At 36.2% G+C, this 19,325-nt stretch overlaps 1 long non-coding RNA gene across 3 annotated transcripts; it reads left to right on the plus strand.

Annotated features, from left to right (window-relative positions):
• Positions 1 to 430: 430 nt before the first annotated feature.
• LOC129436688 (uncharacterized) lies at positions 431 to 7,749 on the plus strand. 3 transcript variants are annotated; one of them, XR_012372514.1, is made up of 7 exons: positions 431 to 1,530; positions 1,753 to 1,773; positions 2,001 to 2,067; positions 2,263 to 2,332; positions 5,995 to 6,165; positions 6,658 to 6,854; positions 7,033 to 7,749. It is a non-coding gene; the product is annotated as an uncharacterized lncRNA (long non-coding RNA). The 3 variants fall into 3 exon arrangements; XR_012372511.1 differs by having other exon boundaries at positions 597 to 1,530; positions 6,658 to 7,749; XR_012372512.1 differs by lacking the exon at positions 2,001 to 2,067 and having other exon boundaries at positions 601 to 1,530; positions 6,658 to 7,749.
• The last annotated feature ends 11,576 nt before the right edge of the window (positions 7,750 to 19,325 follow it).

Here is a 19,325-nt window from a genome sequence, read left to right on the forward strand (position 1 = left end):
AATTATGGGTGATTGGGAAATAATGTGGTGCTTTACCAGATAGGTGATGTTAGATTATGCATAAATAAGCTTGCACTAGCCTAAGTTAGTGATAAGATGTGCCATCCCAATCATCCCATGCCTCCGTTTATAAGGATCTAATGTTGAATCTCAAATAGATAGAAAACAGTTTCGGTTATGGGTTGACCTGATGTTTTTCATTTACAAGAAAGCTTACAAAACATGGAAATTCAAAAACTGAATGTACCCTAACAGACACACTGTAAAAAATACTTTGGTGCCTTAAAATTTTTTGTTAAATCAACTGGGATTTACAAGTAATTTCAACTTACTATTTATCTTGACTAGAGATGAGTTGTTATAGCTACAGGTGAATTGTTATAACTTAATTGTTAAATTAAGTTGCCTTTTCTCAACTATACACTGTTAACGATTTCTGTAAATTACACTGTATTTTACTGTAATATGAACTGTATTTTACCGTAGGGCATGTTATACAGTATGTTGCTGTATTTTGATGTTGCATTGTGGGAAATGTAATCTTTGTGCCAGTAAAATACTGTATTTTCTGTTTACTGTAAAATTTACAGTTAATTAAAAAATACTGTATTTTAATGGCAGGTGGTGCTAATTTGTTTTTTGGGGGATTAACTCTCTGATTAAGGTTTGGTGTCGTTGCATAGTTAAGCCTAAAGGGGACTTTGAGTTAATGTTGAGTGTCAAGCCTTACAATCCAATATAGAAAGCTATCTTATACAAATAATGTAATATTATTGTATTTAAATATTGATTTAAAATGTAAAGTAAAATTCAGAAGACTTAAACAAAGTCCTAAAAACAATCAAACAACTAAATTAGTGCAAGTAGAGCTGATTTATTTACCAAAACACAATATAATCATCTTCATGAAAGCTTTGTATATTCCAATTAATTTACAAATGTAAGTGTTTAAAAATTAGAGATAGGTTTTGCCGGTTGTTGATGAGTGATGAATACCAGCTGTGAATTTTCTCAACGCGTGTAAGCAGCCACGACACAGGAAACCGAAACAGTGTTCCAATATAAAGTGAGGGTCCTTGACAGTGGCCGAACCCGCATACTACACGATATAATGATTCCCCACCTCGGGAGCTATAGGGAACGAATTGAGACACAGCCCTGGATGTAATCACGTCTGTGCTGATCACGTGCCTGTACACAAACCCGCAGCTCACTTGCAAAAGATTATCCGGTTATTTATTACACGTAAAGTAAACGTTTTTAATGTTATCATGAATCAATGTTATAGTTTTGTATGTCACATTATTTTTTGAGAAGAGTCATGACTGAACGCGGACCTTACACGCTGTTATTTTTTTTGTGTGCGTATGGCCAAGGTACAGTGCGCTCTTTTGCACTATGACCAGCCATCAGTAAATCGAAATACAGTAAAAAAATGAGCGCGAAACCCTGACACTTTACAGAAAGGCACGGATATCCCCGCCCGAAGAAAAAAAGAACACAGGACAATGGTTGCAAGTTAAACAGCTGGTAAGTAAAATGAGTAACCCTGTGATTTCTTAACATATTTAATTTTTTATTTGGTTAATTAATTTGAAACACTTAACAACACGCAGTTAACGGTAATTTACCTCACACGTTAGGACTGTTGTGACTAAACAGATAGGGAGAGAGCTTTGTGGTGAAAACTCTTTTTAAGACTCAACAAAACTTTCGGTGGAAGTTATCATATTTATTTATTTTCCTTTTTAGAACATTTCACCATCTGCAAAGGTAAGTAATCTTCTTGTGATTTCTTACCATATTTAATACTTTTGGTTTAGTTCATTAATTTGAAACATTTTTTTTAAACACTTAACAACACGCAGTTGACGGTAATTTACCTCACTGTTGTGAACAAGATAGTTAGAGAGCTTTGAGGTAGAAACTCGTTTAAGACTGAAGAAAACGCAACTTTCTGTGCATATAATCATATTTAATTATTTTCTTCCCCTTTTTAGAACATTTCACCATCAACATATTAACATGAACGGTTCTCTTTTTCTTGTTTGACTGCGTTTGGTACAGGTGAGGTGAGTGTTCATCTGAAATGCTAGGCGACAAACTGAGCTTTTGTGTTTAACGCTATTTTGAAGTCAGTCTCTCAGTTTCTCTCTAACATGCACATCTAACAAGGAATAATTGACGATGGGTCGTTGAATTAAATTGATATAACTGCCAGTAACAAAAAGTGTGTGTGTGTGCGTGCGCGTGCGTGTGCAGGTCACAACAACGACGGCAGATGTAGAGACCACGCTTTCCCTTGCTTCCACTCCACGGCTGATCATGCTTGGTAAGATTCTTTAACACATACTTTGGGAACATTAAAAAGATTAAAGGGATAGTTGGGCCAAAAAATGATATTAATCCCATGATTTACTTACCCCCAAGCTGTCCGAGATGCATATGTCCATCGTTTTTCAGACAAACACATTTTCAGATATTTAAGAAAATGTTTTAGATCTTTCAGTTAATTAAATGTGAAGATACAGGGTCCACGTCCTTCAAGTCCAAAAAAAGTGCGCCCATCCCCCACAAAACAATCCAAACGGCCCAAGGATGACAAACAAAGGTCCCCCGAGGGCAATCTGCGCGGTGCCGTTGCAGAAGTATCCATTTTATTAACAAAAATAACTACCTTCCGGTAGCGCCGCCATCTTTGTCGGGTCAGCATTCAAGATCAGAGCTTTACGCAACTTACGGAGGTTACTCTGCTGCTGCTCTGTGCCCCCGCCCTCCGAATTTGTCATACGTCACTAAGAAAAGTGCGTACACTACACCAGGGATTCCCAAAGTGTGGTACGCGCACCCCCAGGGGTACGCGAGCTGCCACCGGGGGGTGCGCGAGTGGAAAAATCTAATGGCGGTCTGGTTCTTTAAGTGGGATTTTTCCATACAATAAATGAATAAAAAACATGAACAGTAAACATTTCCTTTGTAATCGCTTTTATTTTAAATAAAAAAACTATACTTTTAGTTTTTGATAGAAACGTAGAAGACAGCTGCTGTCTTTTTCTACGCGCTGCTCTTCTGTTATGCACTGCAGCCGCTATATGCGCGTCAACTCGTTTCATTCATTCCATATTATAAATATGCTTAACTGGCTGAAATCAGGGAAACTGTCAAGTGGGACGTCTTATGATAAAGTTGTTAGTCACGAAGGAGGAGAGGGACCAAGAGAGAGAGACTTTTTTCTATGGCAAAAATAGAAATAATCAAATGGGACGAGACATGGGTGCGTCTAATGCACAGGCACACGCGAGCAATGTGCTTTCATGCATGGTAGAGAGACCGGCAATTAATTTTTATAATAAAATACATAAATACTTACAAAGACACTGTAGATAACTTATTAAAAGCTTTCATTTAATTTTGTTTGAAACTTGAGCTGTTATAATGAATCTGCAAACTATTATACACCTTTTGTGCGAAATGTAAAGGCTTTTGTGAATGCGTTTGATGGGTCTGCACGTGACGCACGCATCTTTAGGGAGAGCGCACTGGTGAACATGAGGAAAGCTCTCATATGTCATCTATTAGCTGGCGGCAGCAAGTTTCTTACCATAGTAAACTCGAATGGCGTCTAAATATTAAACGCATACACGGGGGCGCGCATCATCTACGCTGAGCGTAGCTGCGTCTAGTCGTAGTTTCAGATGGTGCAACAGGCGTAAATATTTTTCACAATGTCAGACGTAGCTAAGCCCGACGGAGGACTTACACCCAACTTCTTTACGTCCGGCTGGTGCAACCGGCCCCTGGTTATTTGCACATGATTAAACATGAGTCTTTATGGCGAATCTTTATTTTTTTTTTGAAGTGGGGTTTGGGGGTGCGCCAACCCGGTCGGGACATAGAAGGTGGTGCGCAGGAAAAAAAGTTTGGGAACCGCTGCACTACACTAATACTCTCTCCTGAATACAGAGGAGTCTAAGATGGCGGCGCTACCGGAAGGTAGTTATTTTTGTTAATAAAGTTTTAAATATGGATATTTCTACAACAGCACCACACAAAGTACCCTCAGAAGACCTTTGTTTATCATCCTGGAGCCACTTGGATATATTTTGTGAAGGATGGACGCACATTTTTTGGACTTGAAGGACGTGGACCCCGTAACTTCACATTTAATTAACTGAAAGTTCTAAAACATATTCTAAAATATCTGAAAATGTGTTTGTCTGAAAAACGATGAACATATGCATCTCGGACAGCTTGGGGGTAAGTAAATCATGGGATTAATATAATTTTTTGGCCGAACTATCCCTTTAATGATTTGTTAATGTTAAGCATTATGCTTAAATTTTGGCATTCTTCTTGAGTTTTGAATATCAAGAGTAATGAAATGATGATTGGCCTTTTTAGGTAGGCCCCCACCCCAAAATTGTGTTCTGTACTCATTTCCTTATTCTTGTGTTGTTCTTAACCTGCATGAGTTAAATTTCTTGAGCGAAGATAATATTTTGATAAATGATGGTAGGGGTGGGCGATAAACCGGTAGACATAATTAACCGGTAGAAATTTGTCAACCGGTAGAGATTTTGGACTATCGTTTTTATCGAGCTTACGCGCCCACGTCACGCTCCTGTGCACGTGGTCGCGAAAACATAACGTTTGTACACGTAATTAAGCACTGCAGTTTTAAAACAAGTTATTTTAAGCCATTGAAAAACAGACAACAAATCTGTATGCGTGCGTTCTTTCTGTGTGTCAGGAGCGGACAAGTCGCGCAACCGCTGCTCTTTTTGTCTGTGAGGAGCGCGGAAGTCGCGCGATCGATGCTCATTAAGCTCGTGAGCATTTTTCCGCTTTATTGGCCTTAAAAAGACATATGCGTCAAAATTCCCGTCTTTGCATGCATCCTCATAAACACGACCAGTTAGGTCTGAAGGGAAAGTAAACAGCTAAAAGAGAAAGCGCATGTGTAACAGTGTATTGGATCCGGACTTTGCTCTTAAAGGGGAAGTTACCTAATTTTGCTCCTGTCTGTAACTCGTGTTAATCAAACAGCATTGAGAGAAAATCTCTCACTGCTCCTGATTAAATCACTTTTCTACCTTAAATAAAAATATATGTAGGCTTATACATACATGAATAATTATTTATTATCATTCTTATATCATTGATTGTTTATCTTCAGAGAGCTTAGGTTTTGTTTGTTTTTATCTTCTTTCTATGCTTGTATATGTTTTCTGTGAGAATTATGAAAATCTCTATGGTATTAAAGATTTAAACCTTATTAAAACACAAAAAACTCTACCGTGATACATATCGTTATCATGATATAAAATTAATCCTATCGTGATAGAAGATTTTGGTCATATCGCCCACCCCTAAATGATGGTAATCTAATAGTTGACAATACCCCTTGACCTCCACAGTATTTGTTTTTCTTACTATGGAAGTCAGTGGGTACACTCAAAAATCAAACGTTGCTATATAGCACCAAAAGTGGTTCTTTGCTCGTAATCATAGAAGAACCGTTTTTAGTGCCATATAGCACCGGTGAAGCACCTGTGTAGAACCATATAGTGCTATGTAGAACCAAATGTGGTGCTATAGTGGTTCTATATGGCCCCTATATGGTTGTACACAGGTGCTTCACAGGTGCTTCACCGGTGCTATATGGCACTAAAAACAGTTCTTCTATGGTTACGATTCAAATCAACAGTTTTGGTTCTATATAGCACCGTTTGTTTTTTTAGAGTGTACCATCAACTGTGCTTACCATCAATTATTAACATGTCTTCTTTTGTGTACTAATAAATACAACAGAATCAACTCATACAGGCTTAGAACAATACAAGGGTAAGTAAATGATGACAGAATTTTGGGGACATATGAACTATCACTTTAAAATGATAGATTTCAAATTATTGAGAAAAGCTCTAACATCTAAATGTTGTTACTTACACCAAAATCAAATAACAAACGCTATTATTAATTAATTATTTTCAGAGGATCCAGATCTACAAAACAAAAAATGGATGCTGCCGATTGAAGGCTAAGTCCGATTTCCTGCGATTGACCTACCATTTCTTCAGCATTTGCTGTTCACTTTGGTTGCTACTACGTGCTCAACATCGAGTACCATGTGCAAGCAGCCACTACTTTGGAGTTTATTCAGAGGTAAGTACATCTTTCGGTATGCTATAACATTTGGTAAATATTGAAGAAAGACTCATCATTTACTTACTTTTATGTCCTTCCTCCTAACCTTTATGCTCTTTCTTCAGAGGAACACAAAAGAAGATATTTTGAAAAATGTTGTTTACCAAACATGTTTAGTTCCTTGACTTTCATTGGTTTGTTGACTCCCATCAACAAAGCTGTTTGGTAACAATCATTCTTCAAAATATCTTCTTTTGTTTCCACTAAAGAAAGTGCATACAGGTTAGGAAGGACATAAGGGCTTTTATATATGATTTTAGATTTCAGGAAGTGGCAAAGTCTTGTCATCTATTAGCAACTGCTGGTCCTTTGTGGTAATTACAGTGGGCCTGAGCAATATGAGGATATAATCGTATAGCAACGTTTAGGAATGGCACTATTTAAAAAAAAAAGTGGAGTGTCCCTCTCTTACACATCAAATTATCTAATTAATTCTTTTTTTATGTAAAGATTTATTGTGAGGATCAGCCCCGACAACAGCAAGTGCTCCTCTAACTTCCAGGTGAGCAAAAGAAGTGGGAAGATGGTGCAAAGGAGGAACTCTGGCCTGAACCATCATGTATATATCCACCTTTATTAAGGACTTTATGAATTAAGCAAAACTATTAAGCAACTAAAGCAAATACATTCTACTCAACTCACCAGAGGTTTGTGAAGTTATTTTTTTTCTTAAAGGTTTCTTTTAGTTAATTTGTCCATGCACTGATTTATAATATTGTAATATGAAACTCCAGTGTATACATGTTACTACTGTTGCTTCTAAAAGCAAAATAAGTCTATGCAGGAGAGGTTTTGTTACGTTTTTTTTTTTAATTATTCTTATAGACGGTTTCATCGGACGCACATGACACACGTCTGGATCCGATCCTTACTTCCGGTTTCGCTTTTTTAATGGTCTGACTAGTTGCTAAACTGATCTCTTGAACAAAAGCCTCGTTGAAAATAACAAATGTTTTGGTTTCCGAGCTAATCTATGTGTTGTTTTTTTGCTTGTTATATAATTAAAATGCGTTTAAAGAACTTTGTTGTTTTTTATTCTTAGCGGAGTTTATCGGAAGTTCATGCGGACCGCGACAGCCGCATGTTTATGATGTTACTGCTGAAACCGTCTATAGTTGCTAACTGAATTTGTACTAGTATTATTTGATAATACTGTGAAATGAAACAGTGAGTAAATGTTACATTGGCTTTGAAAAAGCTGTTGCTGCAAGAAATTACAATTTACTCAGAATAATATTTTGAATGTATAAGTTTTTGACATTGCTTATGACTGCATTTGAATGTATTGTTCATGAATTGATGCTGTGATATGTGTGTGTAAATGTTTTGTATTTTACTCAGGAAAGTATTTTGTATTTGAACATTGTTATTATGACTGAGTTAGTTCATGACTTGATTTAAAATTCTGTAATATGATATCTATGAGTAAATGTTATTGCAGGTTTAAGAAAAACAGTTTGTGATGCAAGCTGAAAGTTCAGTGTGCAAAAAATATGAAAATCTGATTTCATGTATTTGAAAAACTAAAAGAAATTTTAAAAACATGTTGTCATTGCTTATTTTTGTTATTTACTTAGAGCTGTTTTAACACCTCCATTTAAATTTTGTGCAGTTTTGTAGTAAATAGAAATGGGAAAATGAATCACAGGAAATTTTACGGTAAAATACACATTGTAATATATACATTGTAGTATAAATTATTGTATATTTTACAGTAGAAAATATACAATACTGTAAATACAGTTACAGCATGTTAAACAATACTGTAAAATGTATACAGTATTTTAAATAGTACTGTAAATTTGTATACAGTATTTTAAATAGTACTGTAAAACGGTATACAGTATTTTAAATAGTACTGTAAAACGGTATACGGTATTTTAAATAGTACTGTAAAAAATGCATACAGTACTTTAAATAGTACTGTAAAATTGTATACAGTATTTTTACTGTATGTTAATTTACAGTAAGTTGCTGGCAACCAGCTGCCAGTAAGTTACTGTAAATTCTACAGGAAATTTTTTACAGTGTATTTTATAAGTTGTGACAACTCATCTCCGTTGACATGACTTGTAAATCTGAGTTGATTTAACAAAAAATTTGAGGCAGCAAAGTTTTTTTTTTTTTGCTGCAAAACAACTCCTTTTGTTTTTATGCTAAAAATAATGAACACTGTAAAAATGCATAATTTTTGTCAAATTAACATAATTTATTAAGTTAAAATAGCATAAAAATCCAATAATTTTTTTGAACTTGTTTTTATAAGTTAAAATATTTACAGGTCACAAAAGTATGGTGAATTGACTTGCAAAGCCAAGTTGTTTTAGCTTCATGCTGCACTTTTAGTGTAGTACTGTATTTGATGGGGTTTTCATTTTAAGTGGTAAAATCAGAATGAACCAGCTATTGCTCTATAGCATGGGTCTTCAACAGGGGATCCATGGTGGTATTACTGGGGGTCCTTTGAATTCAAAGTATTTTTTGGGAAAATGAAATTAGACATTAAACAAAAATGCATTAATAGGCATATACATTTTTATAAACTTTATTAAAATGATGGTAAGATATTTTCAGTAAATCTAAAATGTTATGTAGAACAGTAGGCTATGTTCCCAGTATATGACTGTGTGTGTGTGACATTTTTTTTTAAATATCTTTAATCATATCCCATCATAACAAAGAACGTAAATCCAGTCTTAAATGGGTACATGCACTGGGGGTCCTTGCTTCTCCTCTGTAACATTAAGGGGTCATCTTTGGAGACCACTTAAAGACCTCTGCTCTGTAACAACCAACAATCCCATATTTATAGATTCAATTCTCAAAAAACATATTTACTGATTAAAATCTCTAACACCACAAATGCATTTTAAGTACTTTGAAATAAAACTGTCCACCAAATGCAAAAATATTCTCCTTGGTTAACGTATCCTCTTTCATACATTTCCAGGCAGTATCCCATACAGGGCATATCCTAGTCCCAGACTAAAATGCATGTTTGATCTGCCTTAATTTAAAAACATCCTGTCTTGACATATCAAAAACAATAACTGTGACTCAGAATTCAGCATTTCTAATAAAATCTTTTTTCTCCCTCAAAAATGAAGGATTTATGAAGATGCTTCAGTGTTACTATCAATTTTCCAATGCAATGGATGGGTAGTTTCATTTAAAATCTGCCAAAAACTAAATGGATGTTCCAGTTTTAAAATGGAATTACAGAACTTCAGAAACAGGTTTTTACTTAGTTTTATGATTTGTCCTAAATCTAACCTTAGAACAGTGTTGCAGAGTTAATTTCCCACAATCCACCGGTGCATCGTCTACACACTTTCTCTCAAGTTTCACTTTCATGCAATGACTCTATTCATTTAACTGCCACATAAAAAGGTTACATGCAGGTGATTTTGGTAGTCTACGTTCCAAAAACTGATTGATGAAAACCAGACCCTGGAGTGACCCCATTAAGATTTATAATAAATAGTCTTCAACATGATTTATTTTTTATTCAGCAACGCCATGTAATTAAAGCAAAGGATCTCTTTAATGTTTCATGAACAAGTTGCAGTAAAACAATGCAACTGGCTTGCTGCTACTTTATACTGTGTATATCATCAATACAGCTGCTTGTGAAAATGACTTCCTACTCTCTTCCCACATGGTTTGGGCCTATAAACCTTTAAGTGATTTTCCTATGATCCCAGCCAGATCCAACAGGATTTAGATCCGAAATGTCCATGGGACCAATGTGTGTAATATAGTTGTCCTCCCTTTGACACGCGAGAACTCGAGCTAATAAACATCTGTGCTCAGGGAGGGTTAGCATTCCTGCAGGGTCTTTGTGGACACGAGAGGCATAAGAGGGGCTCACTTGGGCTACGTCAGACCTCGGAGAGGAGAACCGGGGTCAGCGCATGTAGTGTGAAGAGACGTGTACTCACGAGGAGCTTTGCCGGATGATCTAAAAGCCTCCAGATATATCATGAGTAAATAGTGTGGGAGAACTAACAGCTAGCGCTGTACATGAGTATGAAAGCACCTTTATTCTCTCCGTTTCATCCTGCCTCTTCTTTCCCAGCGCTCCAATCATCCCATTATGTTTGAAAACTGACCTGACTGCAGATTGAACATCAAAAGGAGGCTCTACAAATTATTCACCTTCTTTGCCAGAAGGGAGCCATTGCAGGTTGACTTTCATAAACTACCTCCATTAAGACACCGTGTTTCTGCGGATGTAATTTTCAGCAAGAGCATTTTGAATGAGCGCTAAGGCCCATGTGAAAGTGTCTCCAATAATGTGTGTACCTATGTATATTGTGAAAATATATCTCTACGAATTCCTTTTAAAAAAACTGTTTTTTATCGGGTAAAAATGCAGTCATGGGATATGTCAGCAGCTGCATGTGTATAAAAAAGTCATTGCTGGACTGAAATGCATTTACTGTAAAATGCAATCAATTCATTTTATTTTGACATGCTGGCATATGACATCATATGATCATTATATAAAAATAAATGAATTTGACAGGCACACTAAAAAGCATCAAACATCACTACATGCGTATCAAATTGACATCAATTGATTCAAATTATAACACTAGAGAATGTTGGCTGTACATAATGTAAACATTTCAAAACAGACTCAGTTCAAGTTTTAGTGCTTTGTATTATATACGACTATAATCAACATTTTTAAATGACATTTTATGGTTTGCTTGCCATGTAAACTGTAATTAGTAAATGGTGAGATGAAAGTAAATGCTCCTCTCCCAAAATTGTTCTTGTATGGTTTTAGCTTGCAGGCCAAAAGTGGCTCTCATTTGTCATTTTGTATTACCGAAGGGTGTTTATGAGCGTGCTCTTTACAGTCACACACCCTCAATGAGCCATTTTTCGAGCCAGCAGTGGTACAGACCTGACGACAGATATTAACCCAACCAGAACTGAGGATTATGTAGATTGTCAAGCTAATTAATTTGTTTTATTTTCGTTCATTAGTATAATTACACAATCATATGGATATGTATCCATTATAAAATAACGTCTGTTAGACTGACAACATGAGCACAAAAAAACATGTAAAAAATAAGTATGAACAGGAACGTAAATTAATTCACATGTCCAAAATTTTCAGGATTAGTTTCAAAACTATTTGAATTTGAATTCACTATTTTTAATTTAGACTAATATATTAATGCAAAATTAATGTAAACAACTATGCAATACAATTTGCATTAATTTGTTTTACCAAATGGATGATGGATGACAGATGAATAATTACAAGATGATAACCTGTGCTATTTACGTCTTCAGATATGGAATTATCTGTTTCTATGGCAACCACCTTTATTGTATTTTTATTGTTTATGTTCACATTCATATTGCATCAATCTAAATTGACAGTCTGAATTGACAATAGCCAATTACAGGAATTATTAAACTGAAATATAACAGAATGATGACTTATTTACATTTCACTCCTGCGGTTGCCACCACCGACTGTTTCCATGTGATGTTGTGTTAATCAGATGGTACACGTAACAGTGCTCAGAATATTTAAAAGTTATGTTTTCACTTTATACAAGTCGAAATCTCTTAATTGCAGTAATTCCAACTTGGCTTGAATGCACCTATCTTTATTAGCTCACCTTTATTAGCACCTACGCTAATAAATATTATTAGCTTAGAACATCACAATCATTTCATAATTATGCATCTGTCTTTCGTCATCCATTTGGTAAAACAAATTAATGCAAATTGTATTGCATGGTTGTTTCACATTAATTTTACATTAAGATATTAGTCTAAATTAAAAATGCACGTCATTACGTCATTGCGTGATTGAAAGGTATGCTTTCGGTGCTGCGCGCATGGGATTGTGGGTGATTTCAGCGCGTGAAGAGCGCGAAGGATACAAATATGCATCCTTTCCTGTATATGGGATATTTCTCAAACGAAGGACTCAGTCCTTGGCTGAAATTTCGAGGATCCTCGACATTGGAACAGTCCTTCGACGGACGTCGATGACGTAGCATCCTCGAAATTCTAGCTTCCGAGGATCCTTCCTTGACATTGAGAAACGGCTACTGGCCCTCCAGGACCAGGTTTGATGACCACTGGTCTTAATAAATAAATTAGGTCACACAGCTAGTGCAAGTTGAGATGTTGTGGTTTATACATACCTTTTTTTTGGGGTGAAAATGACGATCGTTTCTCTGAATAAGACCCTTATGCCTTGTTTGGGATGGTTTAGAGCCCTTTGAAGCTGCACTGAAACTGCAATTTTAAACTGCATTGAAACGGCAAATCGTTGGTGGTTGAAGTTTTTTCTCACAAAACTTGATTTCTCTTCAACATCTTGGATGACATGGGGGTGAGTAAACTATCTGGATTTTTTATGAAAGTGGAATAATCCTTTAATAGTAATAGTAAAGCTTGCTATTATACAAATGAATGTATTCCGAGCAAATGAAAGTCAAAAGACTCAGGCTTGAGTTTGGGCAAGGACATTTAAAAACAAACTGCACTGTATAGATCCTTCATTAAACATTGTGATGTTATGTGGAGAGAGCAATAATATCAATTGTTAAGAAAAGTCCACAGAGAGGCCAGTTTGCTCGTATGGTAATGAACCTAGCGAAAACCAGTAAGTAGAATGAGTAAAACGACTTCTCATCTCTCTTTCTGGCACTGTCTTGGTGGTGTCATACTCGCTCTTTATTTCTACTTCATTAGATTTCATCGGTGAATATGATGAGCAGTATGTCAATATGCTACACCGGGGAGGGGGGGATGAGAAGGTAACATTTCAACGGCTCAAGTCTCAGGAGCTTGGTTTACAGAAAGAAAAGCAAATGTGTATAGAATTCATAACTCAAATATCGAGGTATTTGCCAAAAGCCTTTCACACACAAATGCTTGCTCCCGGGGTGGCTAGTTTGTATTATTAGCATCAAAGCCATTTCACAACTTCCAGAACAAAAGTGCAGAGACTGAAAGACCCGCGAGAGTAATGTGACATTTCTCCTCATTACGCTGAGGGAAAACTTCAATGTGCTATCTGGGTCATTGTGGTTCATTATAGTTTTAATAACTCACCAGAACAGAAAACAAATCACATACAGGATGATTTACTCTTATTAAAAATGTGAAAGTCTGAAGGTAAGTCTCAAAAGGCATTGCAACATCAGAGGCCAAAATGCGCACCTGCGTTTTTCCCCCTGAAATGAATGATTCCTGATTTTCTCCAGTTGGGCATGCTTTGCGTTTGCAGCTGCTGGGGAAAATGCGATCATGTTCTTAAAAGTCTTGGATTCATTAGTGGGGTGTATATGGAATCAATCGCTTAACTCTCAAGGCAATGAAATCGTATGCGTCCAAGTTACGTTTTTGACGAAAGAAAGGCTTTTTAATGTCTTTAGAGGAGTTGACGGAAAAACCCAAAATGAATTTTCTGCAGATGACTCGGTGCGATGACAACCTTAGCATGGTTCCAGTTTATACATGTTACAAAGAAAACACTTTACCATTGAAAAGCACACGGCTAATACGCCACGCGTTGTACCGTGCAGCAAGATTAGAGCTTAATGCAGCTTGCAAATGAGTAAACGCTTGTGAAATGCAAAAACAACAAACATGTTTACATTACTTACACGCCATAAATGCTGCTTGCATACCAAATAATCACGCTTAAATCTGTCCTGCCTGCCAAAATATTGGCCACTGAAGTCACCCTTTGTAAGTCTGCCGTAAAATGAAGAAATGAAGGAGGTCAAACGAAATTCAGACATATAATGAAAAGACCAACTTTAACGCTTCAAACAATAGATGGTCTTGTTTGATGTATGGTCTGAGAGCAATTTACTACATTTTTTTGTTTTGTTTCTCATCGCCACTTGAAAGTGTTATTTTTCCCTGGATGTCCCACAAAATGTTGATAGGAATGTTTTAGGAGTCAATAAAGGGTAGCATGAGGCCCTGTTGGGTCTTCGGCACACATGTGTCCCCTCGCCTGAGTTATACATGCACACGCCATTTGTCAGAGTTGAATGACAGAGTGGAAACTGCATGCATAAAATGTTGGGTTTTAGACAAAGTGGATTCAAGGAAAATCCTGAGTCTAATAAATAAAATATTGTAGCTCTGACAGCAAAATTCTGAGTAACCTCAAATATTTAGTGTTATTCCATGCAGATTTTTTGTGTTTGTTGTGAACAGTTGACTTGTTTGCAAAATTGGTGCCTTACGTCCTATTGTTCGTGACTTGCTTTATGCCATACGCTGACCGATCTGTGCAGTGCCATATGAAGTCGAACTTGCTGCCTCTAGAGTTCGGGTGGCAGGGTGCACACTCATAGTGGTGGGCCGATCCAATACTTGGGATCGGGTTTTGGACTGATCCATAAATTTTTTTGCTGGATCAGAGCCCTCAAATCCGATAAAAGCCTAACCCTGTCATGCTATAGAAAAGTCAGACTATTATAAACGCCATAAACATTTTAATGTATACACTTTATTCAAAGTCTTTCGGAATATATTAGGATTATAAAATATATAAATATAAAAACAAATATGAAGATATTTAGGGTCACAAAAACTGAATGGTGTGGTTAATGCACTGGAGTAGCGGTGAATTAAACACAGAAAAACTAGGATCGGATCGATATCGGCCGATACTCAGAATTCAAGTATCGAAATCGGATTGGTATGGAAAAAGACCAACCCCTAGTCCCAATCAGGATAACTGACAGCACAGTGACATGAAATGAATGGAAAAAATTCCTGTTGCGCATTCCTTTTTTTACAGACGCACCATGCTGCACCTCACTAAGTGCTGCCCTTGGTGGCTGCCCATGTTGCCCAGGCCTAAATGCACCACTGTAGCCGCTGCCTAAAATAAATTAGTGGTGTTTGCTTAGACAAATATCATTAATATTTTTACCCATGAGGTCATTATTACAATGGCGGCAGTGTTTGTGGCTATATTGGTGAAAATTGCTTCTTACATTTAAAAGTAAACTTGCCATGAACATCTGCAAACTCTTGAGGGCATTTTAAAGATCAGCAACAGATGAACTGGGTGAGCGTCCATCAGAGAGGAGGTAGCGTACACTAAGTGTTGTAAATGTCAACTTGCCTGTATGGAAACATTTTGACCTGTGAAAGCCTCAGTGTTATAATATATTCACATTTGCAAAGCCTGAAAACATGTCAAGCATGATGATACAATAAGGTGAAAGAAATGTAATACTGTACTCAACATGTTTGAAGATTTGGATCTCTTGTTGCTTCTCCTTTGAAGGAGTGTGAGATATATTCTGGTTTAGGTTTCAAAAGTGCAATCTTGATATGATACAAATATTATTTTAATGATTTTATTTCAAATTTTGTAATAAAAAGTAACCCCCATCCTCAAAAATGATGTCATTATTCACTTGTGAAAGTTCAAATGCATTATGTACAATATACATTGTAATACCACAGATATAAAAAACTTTCCTGAAGTGCAAGTGGTAAAGGAATTGGGCTTGCAACATCCATAGGTCAGCATGGGTCTGCGTTCACAAGACCATATGACCTATTTTAGATGAAAGATCTTCCAAATGCATTTATGTACATTCAAATGCATTATAAAAACATGAATGTAATCCATATGGGAAATATTCTGAAACCATATAATGAAACACAATATTTTATAAAACTTGCATTCATTTTGCATTCAGAATTAATTTTCAGAACAGTGAGTTAGAAAATAGAGTAGAATTTCTGAGTAAACTATCATACATTATGATTTCTTATCAAATTTTTGTAAGTCAAATCATTAAAGAAATGGTGGTTATGTCATGAATTAGACCCTGTGGTATTTGCCATTTTGTATTAATAAAAAATAAGCTGTAATATATCTCCTCCCATGGCATAAGTCATTCACAGATTCCTAGAAAACTGCAATAAATTGTTCATTCTCTATTTCCTGCTAATTAATGTGGCCTACCTATGAGGTCAAACCAGAATCATCATTTATAAAGGAAGCGTATAGGGCTTATTCGCAAACACCGGAAGTCGCTAACCGCGGCCATCTTGTTGACATGACATCTGTCCTGCCCCTAGCCGCACGTAGATTTCAGTCGAGGGTAGCAGTAGCCTAATGGCTTCATCTCGTCTGTATTAAGAGAAGATAAGCTTGATTATTGTGGAACCATATCAAATAGACCCAATAGCCTTAAGTAAAGATCCGTCCTTATTGCCAGCCGTAACTTATCCGGATATTTGTATAACTATATCGTTCATACAGTATCCGCATTCATCATACAAGCACTGAAGGGCCATTCACATTATAACTATAACGATTACTATATCATCGTCCACATCACCAAACAATACGTTTATGCTAATTCGCTCACGGCACTCAGGCAAATCACTTGCCTTTAATATTGCTTGTAATAAAAACTTTTGCAGATGTCCTCAACACGCTGCGTTTCGCGTAACTCTAAACAGTGAATCAAATAGTTTGTGTAATCTCTTACTTTTTGGCATAACAGTTAGTTAATGTAATAGATTAAAAAGCATTACGTAGTCAATTTTCACAGCAACTGGAGGTAATCTAATGTTATAGAGCTCAGCAATGAGCTTCACTGTCATTTTAAGTGCTCATGCACTTAAAGTTCAAATAGATTTTAATGCTATAAATGGTTTATCCTTCATCAGCTGGGAAAAATCGCTCAGAAAGTGATCCAAATGATGTCGTTCATTTTATCTGCATCATTATAGTTTTGGTGTGAGCTCCGCTATTCTGTTTAATATAAAACGATTTTCAAAACTATATTTTTTATAGTTATCGTTATAATGTGAACAGCCCTTAATTCCCTACCTAGTATCAATGCCAGACCTATTATGTTCATATAGTTATTAATACTAATTTAATAACTGTCTCAATTTATGGCAGCTTATTTGAAAGAGAGTTTCAGCCACTGCTTACAGCTAACCATATGTGATCAAATTATGGGGCAGACTTTAGTGTGAGGCATATATCCCTAATGTTACCTGGGGTAAAATGATGGGGACAGACTTTGCTGTTGGGAGTCTCTCCTTCGCTGGTTCAACTCCTCTGTCTTCATTTCATGTTTTCTGACAGTCGGTATCGCATAAAAACTAATTCCGGGGTTCTTTTTGCTGTTGTTAGAACATCCGTGTATTACACCACACACCATCGCGTGGTTTAAAAAAATTACACCAATAATACCATGCATAATACCCACGCTGCCTCGCTTGTCAATTGACAGACTGACAGTTCTATGTCAACAATATGGCCGCCGCCCCTATTGTCAGTGCCCACAGCGGTGAGATATATCAGGGTATTAATCAAGAATACTGAGAAGAAAACCATAATCACACTTACTTATCTTTTACAAAACAAGCATCACAAGGTCAATGAAGCAGGTTTGCGAAGGCATAGGAATGAAAAGAAATTATGTTCTTTAAAATCACAATGGCCCTTTCCAAATGGCACCCTCGTCCCTGATGGAGTTTATACTGTATGTCACAACTGCTGAACTGTAAAGGCCGCAACATGTCTATTTTAAACTGTTCTGAGCTGTTTTAGGGAATACTATGATATTAAACAAAACATGGACACAGCGTGGTACGTTTAACCTCAGTTAATGATTGATGGTTTGTTGGAAAATGCGAGCCTGATCTCAAGAGCATTCGTACATATTATGAGCTGGCTAATTTGTATGAAGTAAATAGTACAAAACATACATTTAACAAAGCACTACTCCTTATCCACCCTTAACCCCAACGTCACAGGGGCAAAAGCAAATGGTAAAAAAATTTACAAATGTGTTCGTAAAAATTAATAAAAATTAGCTACCTCATAAAATACATACAAATTGCCATGAGATAGCGTTGAAAATGCTTTACGTCAGCAATTCCAATGTTATGAAAGTGCAATTTTTAGTCAAAAATGAAAAATATTTTTATAGAATGTATTTAAGTTTTGACCATGGACCACAAAAAACTCATAGACGGTTTCAGCAGTAACAACATAAACAAGCGGCGTCCGTGGTCAACACGTAACTTCCAGTAAACTCCACTAAGAATAAATACAACAAAGAACTTTAAACGTAGTTTATTTATATAACAAGCAAAAAAACAACAACATGTAGGTTACCTAGGAAACCAAAACATTTGTTATTTTTGACGAGGTATTTGTTTAAGAGTTTAGCAAATAGTCAGACCATTAAAAAACTGAAACCGGAAGTAAAGGTCGGACCAGACGTGTATTGCGTCACCGCACGTGCGTCCGATGAAACGGTCTATATTTGCAGCAAAGCCAAAAATACATTGTAAATTGTTGATTTTTTTATGCCAAAAATCATGCTCCATGAAGATCTTTTGTAAATTTCATACCTTAAATATATAAACATTTTATTTATTATTAATATGTATTACTAAGGACTTCATTTGGACAACTTAAAGGCGATTTTCTCAATATTTAATTTTTTTTGCAGCCTCAGATTCCTGATTTACAAATTGTATCTCTGATTTACAGTTGTATCTCTGCCAAATACTGTACTATCCTAACAAACCATAATTTGAGAAGGTTTTTCAGCTTTGATTTCATGTATAAATCACATATTAGCATTGTTGTGGTGGTGACACTTACTGGGACCCAGCAAGCAATAACTGTCATTTCACCGTCTAGGTTAACTATATGCTCGATATTTTCCTGCTATGAATAACCCACGTCTAGTCCAAATAAACTTGAATTTGGTTACATGTCGTTTTTTGGCTAAATAAGTTGTAGGTTGCAATTATTTATTTATTTTATTTCATTTGTTTTTGGACCGTAGTTTGGCATGTATTCAATTTTCACTGACAGCCCAAAATTTGCCTTGCTTTAGCTTAAACCAGTGGTTCTCAAACTGGGGGCCGGGGCCCCCAGGGGGGCCGCGAGATGGTGCCAGAGGGGCCCCAGTTTTATGACATTTTATAAAATTAATTTATCATACATTCTGTGTAATTAAACCTAACAAAAATAAGGCTACTAACAAACAAGTACTACTTTGTATAATTTAATATGTTTTGTTTAATTAAAATGTTGCGTTTTAGAACACATT

Source organism: Misgurnus anguillicaudatus, chromosome 12, assembly GCF_027580225.2.
Source record: "Misgurnus anguillicaudatus chromosome 12, ASM2758022v2, whole genome shotgun sequence".
NCBI classification, from domain to species: Eukaryota; Metazoa; Chordata; class Actinopteri; order Cypriniformes; family Cobitidae; genus Misgurnus; species Misgurnus anguillicaudatus.